The 18723-nt window shown below is 62.8% G+C and overlaps 1 long non-coding RNA gene across 8 annotated transcripts; it reads right to left on the reverse strand.

Moving 5' to 3' along the window:
* Window positions 1-594: 594 nt before the first annotated feature.
* On the reverse strand, window positions 595-6168 carry LOC114101426 (uncharacterized). Of its 8 annotated transcripts, XR_003584306.2 has the most exons (7): window positions 5450-5916; window positions 4836-5346; window positions 4540-4640; window positions 4275-4455; window positions 3956-4078; window positions 1555-2622; window positions 595-848 (listed from the first exon to the last, which is right to left on the reverse strand). It is a non-coding gene; the product is annotated as an uncharacterized lncRNA (long non-coding RNA). The 8 variants fall into 8 exon arrangements; XR_011706793.1 differs by lacking the exon at window positions 4540-4640 and having other exon boundaries at window positions 5591-5916; XR_011706792.1 differs by lacking the exon at window positions 4540-4640 and having other exon boundaries at window positions 4836-5009.
* Window positions 6169-18723: the final 12555 nt, after the last annotated feature.

The following is an 18723-nucleotide window of genomic DNA, read 5'->3' on the forward strand; positions in this document are numbered from 1 at the left end:
GTCCCCCCAGCTTCTGTCCCTCGTCTCAGCCTCCTTGGCAGCCCCAGAGCCAGGGCGGACCTGGGCAGGCTTGGAGAGGGCAGATACAATGGCTCCCAGAAAGGAGGCTGCCGGGCACCTGTGCCGCTCAGAGTGGGCATCAACCCGGGGCTGGGGTGGCCACGGGGAGCCTGCCCCGCCTGCGCCAGACCCTGGGCTCCATTCCAGCACTGAGAAAAGTGAGTCCAGGGGCTGGGGATGTGGCTCAAGCGGTAGCACGCTCACCTGGCATGCGTGCGGCCCGGGTTCGATCCTCAGCACCACATACAAACAAAGATGTTGTGTCCGCCGAAAACTAAAATAAATAAATAAATATTAAAAAAAAAAAAAAAAAAAAAAAGAAAAGTGAGTCCAGAAAATAATTGCCTGGGTCCCCAAAGACAGGATCACAGGCCCATCAGGTGGCCCGTAGCCGCCACCAAGAGACCCACCAGCAACCTTCTGGAAAGCAAGAGCGTGCATCCACGCAGGGGAATACAACGCAGCTGTAAAGAAGAGTGAGGCTGCAGAGGCGGGGATGGGCATGTTGTGAAAAGGCAGGTTCAGGGCAGTGTGTGCGTGCATTTATTTTATTTTAATTATTTATTATTATTTCTAAATTATTTATTCATTTTGCAGTACTAGGGTTTTGAACCCAGGGTTGCTCTACCACTGAGCCACGTCCTCAGCCTTTTTAATTTTTATTTTGATATGGAGTCTCCCTAAATTGCTGATGGCTGGCCTTGAACGTGTGATCCTCCTGCCTTGGCCTCCGGAGTAGCTGGGATTACAGAGGGTGACACCCCACCTGGTTCCTATCTCAATTCCATCTGTAAAAAGAAAAGTACCAACATGTCAACAGGAGCCTGCTGCGGTTGGGATGGGAGAGAGTTTCCTTTTTCCCTGATAATTATTTATCATTACGAAACCCTTCAGGCCGACAGAGAGGATATAAAAAGTACCCCCCCCCCAAAAAAAAAAAAAAGCTGAAGAGGGAAAGAAAGTCCCGGAGAGACGCCTGGGCCAACCGGGTCAGTGGGCGGTGGCCTCCCCGTGCCCAGAGGAACTACCGTGCGCCCTGCCCACTGCACAGCCCTGGCCTGGGTTTTGGGGCACACTCCTGGGTTTTGGGGCACACTGCTGGCCCCGGGGGCAAGGGGTAGAGAGCAAGTGGGAGAGGGGTCTCCCTGCAATGCGCCCTCTCCTGGCCCTGGGCCTGGCCTCCCAGCTCTGGCCTCCCAGCTCCTGGCCTGGCCTCCCGACTGGTCCCCAGGCCTGGTGGAGTGGGGGACCGGGTGCAGGCCGTGCGCTCGCCTGGTGGCTGCAGCCAGGGCTGGGAGCCAGCAGCCGGGGCCTGGGGCCTCCTCACAGCCGCTTTTGATAAAGCCCCTCTGTGCTGGGGGTGGGGGCGGCCGGCTGGAGCCAGCGCACATCTGGAGGCCAGCACGGCCAGGCAGCCGGCGGCTGACAGCGGCGCCACCCGGAGCCACATGCCCGGCCCTGGGTAAACACGCCTGCGCCCACCCAGCGGCTCACCTTTCGCCCACAAGGCTGCCTTTCTTCTCGGACCCCGGCCGAGGCCACCACCAACATTCCTCCCGGGCACAGGCAGAACGGCTGGCCGCTGACCTCGAGGCTGGCCGAAATCCGAATCCAGACTCTGACTGCGGCCAAGGGGACCTTGGGAAAGCACCTACTACACCCCAGCAGTTTCAGACGCACTGGAGATGGGCGGTTAAGGATGTGTGCTCTGTAACTAGAAGGCCGGGGTTCCAATCCCAGCTCCCACTGTGTGACCTGAGGAAAAATCACTCAGCCTCTCTGAGCCTTATCTGTAAAATGCAGAGAGTAGAGTATAATGTTCTCCGGCTCAAATGGTTATGGATATTAGAGAAGCTGTCATTACAAATTTCTGGGAAGAGTCTCCCCTAGGGGTCCCACTGTGGCCACGTCCCATGCAGAGGGACTCCCTGTGAGGCCTTAGTGCAGCGGCTCTGTGCCCAGAACTAGGGCAGGTGATGACAACAGGGGCTAGGCCTTGCAGAGCAGCGTCCTGTCCTCAGTGAGCAGGAAGGGACCATCGGGGGACCCGAGAGCAGTCTCTCCACCTGGTCCTGCAGCCGCTCCCCTGGAATGAGGCTGCTGCTCAGGGCCCTGGTGATGTCCAGGGGCCTTGGACTCGGCCCAGTTTGGAGACAGGCAGTGTGTGTGCAGGGGGTCAGGCCCCAGTGCCAGCCTGGGGGACGGCAGGCTCAGGTCCTTGTCTTCTTCCTGAGGCAAGAGGGGGGCTCCAGAGTTGTGGGTGGCAGCAGGAGCAGCCGGTCTCCTGGCTCAAGGCCAGGCCAGGCCAGGGCAGCTCCTGAGGCTGGGCTGCATCTTTCACCACGTCTCGCTGTCTCCCTGGCCCTCGGTATCCTCATCTGGGGGATGAGTCCAGTTACCTCCCTGACCTCCATTTCCTCATCTGCAGGAGGGCACAGTACCATCAAGCACCAGTTTGTCCAGCATGGGGGAACTGGGGGTGGCCACTGGAGGGACACCATGCCAAGCACAGAGGAGAGGTCTGCTAGAAGTCAGGGTGGCCTCCTAGAAGGGGCCACTGTGCTGCCAGGTGGGAAGAGGAAGAGACAGAGGGCCACTGAGTACCTGTGGGAGCTCTGGGGAACTGTCCTGGCCCCCAGCAGTGCCACAGTCTGCCCTGCCACTGTGCCCACCTTAAGGAGGCGAAGACTGAGGCCCCTGAGCAGCTCCCCACTCAGGCAGAAAAGCCCAGGTGGAGGCCAGAACGTGACCCAGTACCAGTCCCCTGGCGCTTGACTTAGCCTGTCCCCACTGTCCCGGGTCGGCTGGAGCCCCTCAGCAGAGCCAATCCCATGCCACGGGGGCTCCCGGCCTCCCTGCCTCCCTCTCAGGCCTCCGTCTCCCTCTCTGAGCCCAGGGTGAGCCCCGCCGCCTGCTGCGGTCCTCCCTGGGAGGCGCTGGGGGCAGCTGCGGCCGGTCCCTCCACCTGCTGCCCCAGCCCCCAGCCCGGGACCTGCTCGCCAGGCCGGAGCCAGCCGCCATCTGGAGGAGGGCTGTTTATGGAGCCAGGCGGCGGCGGCCCCGGCCCTGACCCGCGGTCTGGAAGCGATTAGCCGCGGGGCAGGAGCCTGTGGCCTCCTCGTCGCGGACACCGCGCGCCGGGGTCCCCGAGGCGCCCCCCTGGCAGGCGCTGGGCCACACGCAGGTCAGGACGGCGCAGCCGCCGAGGGAGGGCGCAGGACGCCCCAGGACCGAGCCCCACGCCCCTGGCCGCCACGTGGGCATAACGGGCGCAGAGGGGACGCGGGACGCCCCCTCCAGTGTCGCCAGTGCCTCGGGGGCCCCGCCGCAGGCCGCGCTCGGTCTGTTGTTCTTTCTGCCTCCCTCCCGCCCGCCTGTCCCCCAGGGTCACTTCCGGCCCGGGTCCCGGGAGCCAGAGTCGCCACCGCAAGGCTGGGGCTGGTGGCTGCAGCCCCTGCGCCCCCTGCGCCCAGCAGCCCCCCACCCACACCCCGTGCAGCGAGCCAGTCCCCGGGAGCTCCTGCCCGCTCCCAGGGGAGGCCCCCTGCCCGCTGGGAGGGGAGGCCGGGGGCCGGGGAGGGGCTCCGCGTGCGGCTCTCCTCCGGGGCTCGCAGGACCCGTGCTGGGGACCCCGGTGCCGCGTCATCTGTGTCATCTATGTCACCTGCGGTGCTGGGAGTTCCATTCCCAGAAGGGCCTGGGCAGCCCTGGGCGGGCCGGGCCTCTGTCCTCCGCGGGAGGTGGCCCTGCCTGGCTGCCATCTCCAGGAAGCCCCATGGGCAGGTCAGCGGGCGGCTCTCTAAGCCTCCTCAGCTGGGGGACTGGACGCTGTCCCGCGGGCCTCCCCACGTCCAGCCTGGCCTCTCCTGTGTGTTCCCACAGGAGCCGAGCAAACCTGGTAAAAGCTGAATGGAGCAGGCGCAGTCATCCCAGGGCTCCGGAGGACGGGGCGGGAGGGTCGCGAGTTCAAAGTCAGCCTCAGCAGTGAGGCGCTAAGGAGCCCAGTGAGACTCTGTCGCTAAAGAAAACGCAAAATAGGGCTGGGATGTGGCTCAGGGGTCGAGTGCCCCTGGGTTCAATCCCTGATACCCCCCCCAAAAAAGCTAAATGGAATCTGGCCTGCCCTGACTCACCCCAGCCACCTGTACTTCAGGGACAAGGGGACCCGCCCCTCCCCTCCCCTGCAAGCAGACTGGGATCCCACTGGGCTGTACCTGTCACAGGCTGTCTTCACCCCTCCCCAGAATGCCAGCCCGCTGAGGATGGAGGTCTTGCCTGTCACTCACTCCTGTGTTCCTGGATCTTAGAGCAGAGCCTGGCGCACGCTGGTGCCCAGAGCCAGTTGGTGAATGTGCATGAGCGCATCCCTGAGGACCTTGAGCAGAAGGGAGGACCCTGGGAAGAGGAAGAGAGAAGGTCTTATAAAGCGCCTACTGTGTGCCGCAGACCCTTCTCACTCCCATCACCTGCAGGAATAACACAGGTGAGGAAACGGAGCGCCCGCCTCGGATGCACAGAGCCTCCTCTCTCCAGGGCTGGAGTGACAGTGACAAGGAGCTGGGCATCTATCGGGTGTCAGGCTGACAGGGAGGCCGTGCCTCAGCTTGGCCACACGGCCCCCCGGTCAGCCTGGGGCCTGGGGGGGTCCCTTCCTGGGTGTCAACAGGACATGACAGGGACACTCAGGAGCAGCTCTGTGCCTGCCAGGCTCCCAGGGCCTTCTGCAGACACGCCCCTGACCCTAGCTTGTCCCTCCAAGGGAAGCTGAGGCTCACCCGGTGTTGGTGTGGCCAGGGACACGCAGGCAGCCCGGGAAGGAGCACTATGACACCAGATTCGGGATGAGGTCACCTTTCGAAGAGGGAGGGGCTGCCCGTGGGGGAGGGCACGTCCGCCACATCCTCCCTTGGAGGTGGGACGCGGCTGCTCCAGCTGCCTTCTGAACCTTTCTGCAAGTTGAAAATAATAGTCCCCAACAGCAAGTGGCCGCAGAGCCACATCACACAGAGTGACTAACGGTGGACACAGGCCAGCCTTCAGCCAACCCTGATGCTGAAGCCAGCTGGGCGTGAGGCCCCTCCCTGCACCCCTCAGTCTCCGGCCCACCCATCTCAGTGACGCAGCTGTGGTGGCGTTTGGCAAGTGGGGCTGCCCAGGGTGACAACAGCCAGGCTCCCTCCGGCCCGCCAGCCCCTCCTCGACCCTTCAGTGACCACAAAGTCAGGTCCTGTCTGTGTTGGTCACGGCCCTCCCAGGACTAGTACACAGTTGGTGCTCAATAAATGTCTGCAGGATGAGCCAACCAGAGCTGAGCAGAGCAACTGCGAACTGCACTGGCTTCTTCCACCCCGTCCCCGCCCTCCCTCCCAGGTAGTGACTGAGCACCTACCACGCGCCAAAGTCCCTGACCCCCTGGAGCCGAGTGGTGCCGCGACCCCAGGGAGCAGGTGCAGATGGGCAGCTGCAGAGGGGGCGGGGGAGGGTCCCATGCCACCTCCCAAGAGCGGGGAGGGGGGCGGCTCACCCACACCTTTATGCAGCAGGGGACGCACGGGTTACCAGGCACAGACTGGGGACCTATGGGGACCTTCAGGGAGCAGGAAACACGCTGTGAAAGAGGAAACCCTTGGTGCTGAGCAAGTGCAGGCTGGCCTCGCCCTTCAGCCGGGAAGGTCCTGAGGAAGTGAGCTGTGCCCTTGCCGGGCCCCTACCGGCGGATCCAGAGCCTGGGAGGAACAGCGTCCCCTTCCTGGCAGGGCACAGCTGGGCAAAGGCCGGACGCGTCACCCCGCCCCTGGAAGCTGGTGGCTGGGTGGAAACGCCCTGCCTTGGCTGTGTCCCCTGGGGAAGGTGCTCCAGGCAGGCTGCCCGTGCGTCCTGTGGCGACCCCTTCCCCTGGACCGCGGCTCCCCCAGGCCACCCAAAGCAGCAGGCGCTCAGGGAAGCATCCAAGGAGCCCCCGACTCAGCGAGCCTCAGTGTCCTCATCTGCAAGGGGCACAGTGATGCCCGGCCTGCCCAGTGGGCAAGAGGACATCTCTAGGGCCCTCCCTTACCCTGGGTCCTCAGGATCCCTGGAAACCACCGTCTCTGGGACTGGGGTGGGAAGGAGATGACGGGGGCAGCCCAGACTCCTCAGCTCCAGACCCTGAGTCAGGGGACCCTGAGGGCCTTGGCAGGAAGTGACCCGGAGCCTCACGTACAACGGAAGGAAACTGAGGTACTCGCAGGCTCAGGCTGTCAGCCGCTGTGCTACGCCTCGGCCCAGGCTCCACGGTGTCCTCCAACAGCCCCAGGGGAGCAGGCAAGGCTGACTCGGAGACGGAGACGCAGCTGGAGGCCACAGCACTAGTTAATGGGGAGCAGGCGGCGGCTGACCAGACGCCAGAGCAGGTGGCTTAGGCCTGTCCCCTGCAGGAGGAGGAGGATGGACGAGGGGCCTGGGTCAGCTCCACGTTCAGCCCCCTGGGTGGCCCAGGGCAGCTTGCAGAAGCCCAGCCCAGCCCCGCCCAGCAACCTGCAGGTACCAGGTCCAGCCAGAGAGGACGCCAGGCCAGCCACCAGGCAACAATAAACGTGAGCGGGTTAAACGGGTCTGTTAAAAGCAGAGACTCTCACATTAGACCAAAAACCAAATGAATATGTGCTGAACCATCTGTTCCAGGTCCCGTTTTAGATTCTCACGGCAGGGCTGGGGAGGAGGCGCCACCGTAGAGCACGTGCCCAGCGTGCAGGGGGCCCTGGGTTTGATCCAGCACCACCCACCCCGCCCCCCACCCAGATCTCAGCTGTTCAGGAAGGGGATCCGGGAGAGTCCTGCGGTGTGAGGCCTGGATGGAGCCTGAGGAGTGGAGACGCGGGGCCTGGGGTAGCTGGATAACAGGTGCCCCAGAGCGCAAAGTGGACAGGCCTGCGGCCAGGCCAGGCAGGTCAGCGTGGAGATGAGCTGGGTCTGGTTTGTCCAGAGCTGAGGGCAGCCACTGATCCTGGCTCTCCCAGCGACCCCCAATGGACTACGGGCCTTCCCAGCCAGGGGCCTTCCTCCTGCCCCAGAGGCCTCAAGGTGGCCGACCCCAACGTCCCCACTGGGAAGAAGACCCACCAGGAGTGACTGGTGCCAGGTGCTGACGCTTCATCAAGTTCTGTGGTCAGGTTGGGTTCTCTTCTCTTTTCATGTCTGGGTGTGCGTGTGCTCGTGTGTGTGTGTGCGCACGTGTGTGTGTGTGTGTGTGTGTGTGTGTGATCACGGGGGATTGGAACTTCATCCCCACCCCTCCCCTTTGGTCTTTCACCAGGGATCAAACGCGGGGAGCTAACCTCTGAGCCACTCCCCAGCCCTTTTTATATTTTATTTAGAGGCAGGGCCTCCCTGAGTTGCTGAGGCTGGCCTCGAACTTGCCGTCCTCCTGCCTTAGCCTGCCGCGTACATCACCAGGATCACATGCCTGTGCCACCACACCCAGACTCAAGTTCGTTTTTTCCCATTTTACAGATAATAAAACTGAGGCTCAGAGAGACGAGGGATCTGCCTAGGGTCACAGATCCAGTGCAGGGCTGAGTTTGAACTCAGTGTACTGGACACTGTCCTTGTGGCTGACCGCACCTTGGAAGTGGCAGAGACCACAGAGACTGGAAGATAGCTGGTGAGGTCAGCGTCGGGCCCTGGTGACCCCGCCCTTGGGGCAGTGGCTTCAGTGCTGAGCAGGCAGCTTCTTAACGGGTCTGTGGTGAGCCATTGACAGAGGAGGAGACTGAGGCTCAGAGTGGGGAGGTGACCATCTTGGTCGTGGCCTGAGCCCTCCCGTGGGCCTGGCACTGGGTGTGTTCAGTGAATGGTGACCCCCTAGGAAGGGCCAGCTGAGGAGGTGGAGACCTGGGTTGGGGTGGGAACAGGAGCAGGGACACCAGGATAATCAAACGGACAGTGGGCCTGGGACCCAGGACTTGGGGCTCCTGGCCCTGCCCCTCACGGCGCCCCAGACATTCCTGAGGGGCCTGGGCCGTGGGAAGACCCTGCGTCTATCCCATCAGGCCTCACGGAGGTCCTGCCCCAACCAACAGGAAGTGCCAGGCAGACCCCACCCCCACCAGGCCGTGGGAAGCGCTGGGACTGCAGGGCTCCCGGCTCGCGCAGCCTCAGTGGGGCTGTGTGACCTTGGGCAAGGCCTTTGCCCTCTCTGGGCTTTGCTCTCCCCATTTCTAGTCACAGGCTCCAGGACAGAGATGCTGTGCCACCTCTGGATGTGTGACCTTGGGCAGTGGCCGGGCCCCTCTGAAGCCTAGCTCCCTCTTTTGCACCTGGGGGACAGTGCCCACACCTGGGGGACAGTGCCCACGGTGCTTGCTCTCTCCCGGGAGCCAGGGTCATCCCACTCAGAGCGTCCGGAGTGACCTCGGGGCCCTCTGGCAAGGCGCCAGCTTCCTGGGCTCAGGACCACGCGGCTGTCTCCCCGCCTCACTCCCCTCCGTGAAGGAGGCAGAGCCGGGATCTGGGCCACTTCTGTGTGGCCCTGGGGATCCTCTGGCAGGAGCAGGGAGATGGCGGGACCCTGCACAGGACCTGCAGCTGCGGCTCCTGGTCAGTGTCTCCTTCCTGTGAGGGAGGACAAGCTGGACGTGGCAGAGGGAGACGGTGGTCAGGACTGGACCCCACCTCCTGGGGGCATGCAGAGCGCTAAGTGGGGACAGGGTGGCGGGAGGTGGGCCTGGAGTGTGGGTGCTGTGGCTCCGTTCCCTCTTTAGGGTCCTCCAGGCGAAGAAGCTGTGCTCTAGGTGTCGGCCTTCTGGGCCTGGTCCCCACACCTTCCCAGCCGGAGCCGTCTCAGCAAGCCACAACCCCACGGAGGTGGATGAGCCTGGAAGATCAGAGAAGCTCAGCGACTTGCCTGAGGTCACACAGCAGTGTGGCAGATGCCTCCCAGGCCTTCCCTGGGAACCTCTGAAGTCCCAAGTGTGAGTGGAAGGAAGCCACCTGCCACTTGCATGCTGGAGGCATGAGTCCCAGACCCTGAAGAAACTTGGGGAAAGTCAGACACCAGGGAGATCCCTCTGAGGTCCCTTTGGGGGTGCCAAGCTGCAGCTGGCTTCCATTTGGGGGCGTTGGTGCAGGATGCTCCCTGGGCAGAAAAGGGAGGCAGGCTCTGGGTGCACCCCAGCGGGGCGGGAGGCCCCACAGGTAAAGCAACACCCAGAGCACGGCCTAGTGAAGTGGGGTGCTATTGCCACCGTGGAGCACCCCTGTAATCCCAGCGGCTTGGGAGGCTGAGGCGGGAGGATCACAAGTTGAATGTCAGCCTCAGAAACTTAGGGACACCCCGTCTCTAAATAAAATATGAAAAAGGGCTGGGGTGTGGCTCAGTGTTGGGCGCCCCTGGGCTCAATCCCTGGTACAAAACCACAAAACTCAGTCTCCTCATCCGTAAAGTGGGGGCGAGTCCCTTCCCAGAGGTCCACTGAGGACTCCCGAGTCGCCTCCGTCAAGCACCTGCTGGCACCTGGCTTCCTGCCTTCGCCGCCGTCGCGGCACCGGAGCAGAGGTGTTGGCCCTGGGAGCCTCAGCGGCTGCCTTCTCCCCTGTGGGACTGGGACGCTGGACAAGTGCCGCAGGCCACAGCGCCTGCCTCCCAAGACCTGGTCCCCTCAGGCCGTCCCCACAGACCCCCGAGCCCTAGTGTCTCAGGACCTGGGGGTACAGGTCCTGCGGGGTCTGCGTGTGGGTTGGGCGTGCAGGGCACGGGGGCAGGGGACTGGACGTTATGGGTAGGACAGAAGCTGGGGAAGAAGCAGAGGAGGGTCTGACCCAGTTTCTCTGCCAAGTGTGGACTCGAGCAGGGGTGGGGACGGGGCCCAGGACGAGGCCACTGGAGGGGCAGGCCGACAAGGCTGGAGGGAGGGAGGCAGGGCGAAGCCTGGGCCCTCCCGTCCCCCTCAAGCTGAGGCCTGTCCCGAGCGGCAGCCGAGGAACGAGGCTCAGAGAGAGCTGGTGAGGCCGGGAGGCCCCGGGGCCTGGGCTGAGGTCACCTTGGGCTTCCTGCCCAGACCTGCCCTCCTGACGCTGTAGTTGGGCAGGTGTGGGGACGCACTCCTCCACCCAGACCCCTGGTGAGCTTCATGTCCCTGAGAGCATGGACAAGCCACCAGCCTTCGCCAGGAGGGTGCCGCGGCGCACGCCTGTGAGCCCATCTCCTGGGGAGGCCGAGGCAGGAGGATGGCAAGTTCAAAGCCAGCCTCAGCAACTTAGTGAGGCCTGGGCCGCTCAGTGAGACCCGTCCCTAAAGAAAATATAAAAGGGCTGGGGACGCCCCGGTCTGGTCCCTGGTACCATCATCATAAATCACGACGATGAAGTGCCATGGCCTGTGGCCTAGGTGCCACCATCAACCCGTCGTGGAGCTGGGGACAGAGGCTTGCACTTGGAGGAAGCTGAGTCGGCACCGGGGCCTCACGGTGGCCAGACTGGGCTCGGAGCCGCCAGGCCTCGGTCCCAGGTGGAGCGCCGGCCTCTTGGCCTCCCTGTGGGCGGGGCGGGCGGTCCTGGGGTCCATTCAGCGCCCCCAAGACGCGTGGGGACACCGGCCTGGAGCCTCAGGACCCTGCCCGGCCACGCAGAGCCCTGCACTGGCCTGGGGAGGCTCCGCGTCCCGGGAGCTGGCCTGGGGCCCTGCACCCGCCGCTTTGATCAGCTTCGGGGCTGTTTGTGGAGCGGCCCCGCCCCCCTGCCACCCGGCTGGGTCTCGTCACCGGCACTTGGAATATTAGCTGTCCCCGAGAGCCGCTGCAGGCCCGGGCCCACTTCCTGCAGCCCACGCCCTGACCCTTGGCCTCTGCCCTGGGAACAGGCCCTGGGGCCCTCTGGTGACCGCCAGCAAATGCAAATGAAAGCCCAGGCCCCCAGGTCCTGGCCCCGAAGTGGCCGCGATCCACCCGCCCTCCCCAGGGTCCGGCGGGTGCTCTGGCCACCTCCCCAGAGACGCCTCCCTGGCCCGTCCAGCAGCCCCACCCCCACCCCCTGTGACAACCCTGCCCCGCCGCCCCTCCCTGCCTGGAGTCCCGCACCCCTGTCACCTGCTCACCCCTCCCCAGCACCCACTGGCCTCTGGCACACAGAAGGCGCTCAATAAATAACGTGAAAGGCCAGTTCTGGTGGGGACCAGCCCGCAGGGCCACCCGCCTGACTCCAGCCTCAGGAGCCTCCGGCCTGGAGAGGGGTCAGCCCCCAGGAGCAGGACCGGGTCCCCTGCCCAGGCCCCTTGGTGGGTCCCCAAGGCCCCCACTGCCCCTCCAGCCCCCACCCTGCCAGTCACACCTGCATGGACAGCCCTGACAGGGAGCTGCCCGCACAGGTGTCCGACCAGACGGGCCGGTTCGGGGCGTGTGGGGGCTTTTGCCCAAGGGCCTGCTCGGGGTGCCAGGGCCACCTGCCTGCACCTGCCTGCACCTGCCACTCAGGCCACAAGCCCCGCCCCACAGGCCCGTGTCCTCCTCCCGCTGGGTGCTCTCTGACCTGGGACAGGTGCACTGCTGGGCCCAGCAAGGACAGCAGCAGCAGGCGGGGCTGGCCGGCCTCCCTCCAGCAGCCTCCTCCCCATGGCCAGCTGGGGACCTGCGAGCTGGATGCCTGGTGGGGGTGTGCAGACCGGCACCTGCTGGGGTGGGCCACTCCCTGCTCACCAACGATCCTGGAGGCAGCTGCTGTGGTGATCCCTGTTCTAGCTGAGGCTGTGGAGGTTCAGAAACAGAGAGGGCAGGACACTTGACCAGAATCACACAGCAAGCAGGATTCAAACCCCATTTGTGTTTTTCCTGTTTCTCCAACAGGTCTCTCCCTAGGGAGTAGATGCTGCTTCAGTCTTTGCTGAAAACCTACTATGTGCCAGGCATTTAGCCAGGCCCATGCTCAGCAGACAGGGACCGGCAGAGCCCTGCACCAGATCAGGGGATGGCATGGATTAGAAGGACACGGCCTCTGGAGCTGACCTCCCAGTGGGGGACACAGAACCCACCAGCAGAGGCGAACAGCGGTGAGCCAGGACAGGATGCGGCTGGCCCGCGGCGCCCCCCAGGAGCAGCGCTGGGGGAGGCCTGAAGGAGGAGGGGCCACCATGAGAGGAGAAGGAGGGAGCCGCAGGGCAGGGGGAGGGCGGGGGGCAGGGAGGGTGCCCACAGCCAGGAGGACACCGGCCTCCGGTTTCCCTTCTGCAACCTGGGCCTGGGAGGAGCCGGGTCCTCGGCCCCTCCTGCTCTGGAGGCCTTGCTGGGCCTCTCCCCGAGCCCAGAGGCCAGGCAGGGAGGGAAATGGGAGCCGGAGCCGGAGTGGGGGGACTGCATCCTGGTCAGTGTCCCCTGTGACCTGGCCTCAGCGCTCTTTCCACTGCTCAGGCAGGTGGCACGGCCTCGGAGCCCCGGCTGGCGCTCAGCAGAGCTGGGTGGCAGCGCTGGCCTGGGGCAGGCACGGGGTAGCCCAGTGGGAGCTCAGACCTGCAGGGTGCTGCCGGCCCAGAGCCCCAGAGCCTTCAGTGCCCCTGAGATTCAGAGCAAGGAGGCACCAGGGCTAGTCACTGCCCCCCAGATGGGAGCCTGGGGGAATTCAGATTCCCAGCATCCAAACTACCCTACCTCACAGAGAGGGTCAGAGAGGGCGAGACACTGGTCTGAGACCACACAGCTGGAAAGGAAAGTAGGCCTCTTAGACTTGCACCCAGCTCTGGCAGACTTGAGCTTCTTCCTCTCAGCCACAGCAGCCTCCCCACAGCCCATTCTTTCATTTTTGTGTCCAAACAGCCCAGTGAGGTCAGTACTTGCCCTGGGCCTATTGCACTGAAGAGAATACAGGCTCAGAGAGAAGTAACTTGTCAGGACTTTTGCAAATTTATTCAGATTCTTATTGAGCACCTACTAATTGCCAGGCCAAAGTAGATGGACAGAGAGCAGAAAAAAATAAGCCTGACTTTTGTGACTCCCCACTACCCCATGGAAAGGGCACGTTAAATCTTGCAAGAAGTGATGCGCACTAACCTCTACGGACAGGCTTGGGTTTCAACACCAGTAGTCACTTGCTGGCTGTGCAGCCTTGGGCAAAATACTTAACCTCTCTGTCTCTCAGTTTCCTCATATATAAAATGGGAGATGACGTAACACCTACCTTACAGGGTCCTGTACAGCGCTCGGCTGGCACGTGGGCTCTCTCATGACCTCAGTGTTGAGTGAGCCACGCCCTCAGCTAGATCCGATGTATCTGTGTCTTTCCGTGATTTCAGTTGTGAATGACAATGAAACTCACCCGCTGTGCCACTTTCATCAGCAATAATTCACCGAGTACCCCTGGCTCACCTGGCAGCCATGATCAGGGCCATCACAGGTTCCTTTATCCTTCAATCTTAATCACCAAGACCCATACCGCCAAGTCCCACACCATGCTTCACAGTGAGACAGACAGACAGACGTTACAGAAAGTCTAAGAAAGGGCTCACCGTGGCCAAGGAGGCAGTTCTCCGGGAGACAGACACCTACCTATCGTCTCTGCAACTTGGAGGCCCAGGCAGGAGGCTCACAGGTTCAAGGCCAGCCTCAGCAACCTACCAAGAACCTACCTAAAACAACAAGGGCTGGGGTGTGGCTCAGTGGGAGCGCATCGCCCAGCAGGTGCAAGCCCTGGGATCCCCCAGCGCGTGCCACAGTGGGGGGCACTGCCGAGAGCAGGGAGGGCCACAAACACAGGGTCCCCGCAGGTGGTCAGCTGGGTGACAAGCCACCAAGCTGGACAGCAGGCGGTTTCGAAACGGGCCACGTCAGTCAGGGAGATAGAGCTGGGCTGGAGCCCCGGGGACAGAGTCAGGAGTTGGTGGCCTGTCACTCTGTGACGCGCTTGCTGGATGGTCTGATAAGAGGCCGGGTCAGCGTGCCACTGACCGCAGTCCCAGGTGCCTCCCTTTACATGTTCTGGGGGAGGGTGGGTCGCCCGTGGGCTGCCGTGTCCGCAGCAAGCCCGCCACCACGTGCCTCTGATCTCCTCTGAGAAGTTCAGGTGGCCACTGTCCCGACGTGATTGGTCCATTTATCCACGGTGCCTGACACTGTGCTGGGCAGGTGGGTTCTTCTCTCCAAGAAGTCCTGGGTGTCGAACCTGGTGGCGATCTGTGCCTGGACACGTCACCACTCCTTCCGCCTGAGCACTGGGGCTCAAAACAGGTCAGCTGACAGGGTGCACTGCGTGATCCTAGCAGTTTGGGAGGCCGAGGCAGGAGGATGCGGAGTTCGAAGCCACACTCAGCAATTGAGCGAGACCCCGACCGACTTAATGACAGCCTTAAAATAAAAAGTAAAAAGGAACGGAACGTGGCTCAGTGGGAAATCCTCTGGGTTCAATCCCCAGTAAAAAAAAAAAAAAAAGAGTAGTTTAGGGCAAATGGCTACTTTATATACTTTTAAAATGGAAAACCCCAGCAGGCAGAGCCTGCTCTCCATATTCTTGTGTATCTGGAAACTGGGGACACAGAAATGACAGAGATGACACAGTCATGCCCCCGTGGGGGTCTGGGATTCTGACTCCCAAGACGTCAGCTATGGACCTGTTTCCAGGACCCCTCCTCCGGGAAGCCCTCCACGTGGCCCTGGCTGCCAGAACCGGCCTCCCTCGGAGACCCTCCCGCCGGGCCGCTGGGCTGGGGCTGGCAGGGGCCCAGACACTGTCAGGGCGTCTCGTCCAGAGAGATCCTGGAGACACAGGAGACGGGAGGGTGCAGACAGGAGGGTCCCTGCCTGGGCAGGCCCAGCTCCTCACCAGGCCTGGCCGGGGGGGAAGTGAACACAGGCGGGGGCCTTGGGACTCCTCTAGGAACATGGCACGCACCAACCTGTGACCCCACTGACCAGAAGAAACCCTGGACTGGAGGCCAAGGACCAAGCCAGCTCCGAGGGTCAGAGAAGGCTGGCTCGGGGTTTGACAGTGTCCTCAGCCACAAGATTCCCAGCAAACTGCAGGCCTCCTGTTTCCCTGGTGAAGCCCAGTCTCCTCTCCCGGCCGCCCCCGTGCCCGACTGCCTGGACCACCTGCCCCGCACCTGCAGGCGCTGCCGTCACCTGACCCTCCTGGGCGTGGGGAATAGGGCAGCTGTGGGGATCCAGGAAGGACCGGCCCCCAGAGCAGCCCTGGGGCAGTGCACTTCACACCCTCTGGCTGGACGAACATCCCCTCTGACCATGGCAAGGTCTGCTGACTGGCCCCGGGCCTCTGTGCCCCCAGGCCTCTGCCCAGGGGTCTGCACCTTGCATATTTTGCAGATGAGTGTGAGTCTGTGGGCTCTGGGCTTTGGGACCGTGCGTCTTGACTCGGCCTTCTCCTGGCTGTGTGGTCCTGAGCGGGGCCACCTCTGCTGTCCAGATTCATCCATGAGACCAGGTGTGGGCCCGCAGCAGAGCAGATCAAGAGGAGCCTCCCCGAGTGACGTGAGGTCACGTCCCGGCCATGCGTGGACCTTTGGTCCTCACACAAGGATGAGGAGCCAGGGCACAGACGTTGAAGTGCGTGGCCAGGGCCACCTGGCCAGGAAGGGCAGGCCAAGACTTTTGGGGTTTGTTTTGTTTTGCTCGGGCTCTAGGATTTGAACTCACCACTGAGCCACATCCCAATTCCTTTCTTTTCTTGTTTTCTTTTTTTTTAATTTTGAGGCAGGTTCTCACTAAATTGCGGAGACTGGGCCAAACTTGCAATCCTCCTGACTCAGCCTCCTGAGTTGCTGGGATTCCAGGCTTGCACCACCCAGCTCAGCGAGGGGTCTCCTTTTAACCTAGATTAAATCCCGAGTGGTGCGAAACCTCTGCTGAAGAACTGGGGCTGTGGCTCAGTGGTGGAGTACTCGCCCGCAGCCCTGAGGCTCGGCTCTGGGTTCAGGCTCCCAGCTGCAAACAGACAACAGAAACCCTGCCCGAGTGGGGCGCAGGGCGCAGGCCCGGAATCCCTGCAACTCAGGAGGCCAGAGCAGGAGGATGGCAGGTTCAAAACCAGCCTCAGCAACTTGTTGAGGCCCCTTTTCAAAATTAAATATAAAAAAGGACTGGGGAGGGGCTGGGGCTCAGTGGCAGAGCGCTTGCCTGGCGCCTGCGAGGCCCTGGGTTCCATTCTCAGCCCCACATAAAAATGAATGAATAAAAATAAGGTCCATCAACATCTTTAAAAAACTAAAAAATAAAAGAAAGGGTGACATTGTTGATTTTTAAGATATCAACATCTTAAAAAATTAAAGATGTGGCTCAGAGGTAGAGCACCCTGGGTCCAATCCCTGGTACCAAAAAAAGAAGAGAGAGAGAGAGAGAGAGAGGCCAGCTGCAGAGGAAGTGCGCGAGAGAGGGAAGCAGAGAAGGGGTAAGGACGGCAGAGGCCGCTGCCCGTGACCTGGGGGAACAGGAACCCCCTCAGGCACCGCAGGGCCCCCTCACCTCTGACCTGGGGACCCTGTCTGAAGGCTGCCCTGGGACCTGGGCCCCCACCCTGCCAGGCCCTCCCCCGGCCTCCCTCCCGCCAGGTTGACAGCGGGAAGCTGTGACTCAGGAGCCTGGCCTCCTCCTGCCAGGACTCAGCCGCTGGGCTGCAGCCAGTGTGGCCAACCTCCAGTCCTGCCGCACCTCCCTCCACAGAAGGGGACCCTGGGAGGGCGCGGGGGGGGGTGGGGGCTGGAGTTGGCTGGAGCCGACAGACCCAGCGATTTCCCAGGGACCCCACTTGCAGGAGGGGAGGCCCCAGACCCCCTCGATGCTGACACCCCTCCAGCCCCAGAGCTGGGGTCCCCTTCCTCACCAACGCCCAGCCCCACACACGGCCAGGAAGACCCGGGACTCAGGACACAGGTCACCTCCTGGGACGAGTGCCCCCCACTCCCTCCGGGAACCTCCTCAGATCATCCGGGGACTGGACATGGTTTCTCTCTCGGCTTCCCAGGGGAAGGAACAGAGGTTCAGAGTGGGCTCCGTCCCGATCCTGACTGCACTCTTCAGCTGTTTACCCTTGGGCAAGTGTCCCCACCTCTCTGGGCCTCTGCACTCGGTACGACCTTCCAGGCTGGGTTCTGAGTGGCTCCGTCAGTGCGCCATCCCCCCAGCACACTGCTGGGCCCTCAGCTGATGCCCAAAGATGTCCCCACTGTCCTCCGGAGCCTGGTCTGTGCTAAGTCTCAACAAAGAGGCCTGGGGACGCACCCGCCATGCCCACATGGGAATCCCGCCCTGGAACTTCTGCCACCCTGTCTCAGGGACGAGTTATATCCTGATCTCTGTCACCCACTGAGCCGCGCAGTGCAGTCCTGGGGAATTAGCCCCGCCAGCCGGCCCTCCTCGGGGTCCAAGCAGTTTCGGAAAACTAGGGGCCTTTCTCGGATCCGGGTCATCCAGGGCAGCGTGGGCTTGCGATTTGCAAGGTGGACGCCACCACTTTCCAGCTCTGTGGCCCTCCAAGCCCTTCTGTCCCCAGCCCCACAACCCAAGCCCTCGGGCTCTCAGCACTAGAGGGCCGTCCTCTGCGACAGACAGATCACAGCACCGCTCAGCTTTTACCCCTGGAACCACCCTTTGATGGGGACAGAGAGGCCCAGAGAGGTGGACACACTGCCCAATGTCACACAGCCAGGAAGGGGCAGAAAAGGGCTGGGGTCCAAGAGAAGGTGACGCGGAAACTGGCTGTCCCCCCCCCAGCTCCCCTGCTGGGGACGAGTGGAGAGGCTGAGCCTGGATGGGGACTGGCCTTTCCTGTCCCCTCGTCCTGCCACGGGCTCAGCTCATGCGCACCGCCCTCTGGGCCCAGGGTCCCCATCTGCAGAATGGGGCAAAGCCGCGCCTCCCTCTTAGGTCCTGCTGAGAGTCTGCCCCAAGACCCCAGAGGCTTTAAAAGGTGTCCCCGGAGTCGCCCCAGCCCCCGCGGCTCTGTCCTCCCGCGGACCCAGAATAGCCAGGAGATGCTCTTCCAGACACGTGGCCAGGGCCGCGCCCCAGAGGCGATCCGTGGCACGTGCCCTGTCCCTGTCCGTAAGGTGGCACCTCTCAGCAACTCCAGCTGCTGGCTGGAGGGGGACGCACCAGGGCTCGGGGCTTCCTCGGGGAACTAGGTGGCAGTCAAGGTCTCGAATGCTGCCAAGGGGACCAGGGGACCTGACCGCGTGTCTCACCACAAGAGGGGAAAGCGCTCGGCAGGTCTGGACACACCGAGCAGCCGTGGCAGCCAGCAGGACTGTGGCGCTGTTCAGGGGACGCCTGTCACACTCGGGTGTGGCATCCAAGGCGGACGTCACGCCCATCTCCGCTGCCATCCCCCACAGGGCCTGCAGTGTCCTCGTGGCCCCCACACATTCTGCACCCCGTGGGGGGCGAGGGAGACTCTTGACACTGTCATTGTGGGGAAAGGGAGATGACGTCGTCCCATGCGCTGTAGAGACAATGCCACAGAGCAGGGAGCACTCAGGGTAAAGCAGGGGTGAGTTTGGCCACGGTCACCAAGGAAGCTCTCCAAGGAGGTGACACACGCAGAGTTTGAAGAGGGAAAGGGAGGATCCAGGTGGCTCCTAAGTGGGACCTCCCCAGACCTGTGTGGCGTGCCCGCCTCAGCCCACTAGGCTGTCCCTTTACTGAGTTCCAGCAACATCCTCCCCAGCGGGCACCCGGCCAGCTCTGCCTCGGGGCC

This window comes from Marmota flaviventris, chromosome 2 (genome assembly GCF_047511675.1).
Source record: "Marmota flaviventris isolate mMarFla1 chromosome 2, mMarFla1.hap1, whole genome shotgun sequence".
Lineage (NCBI taxonomy): Eukaryota > Metazoa > Chordata > Mammalia > Rodentia > Sciuridae > Marmota > Marmota flaviventris.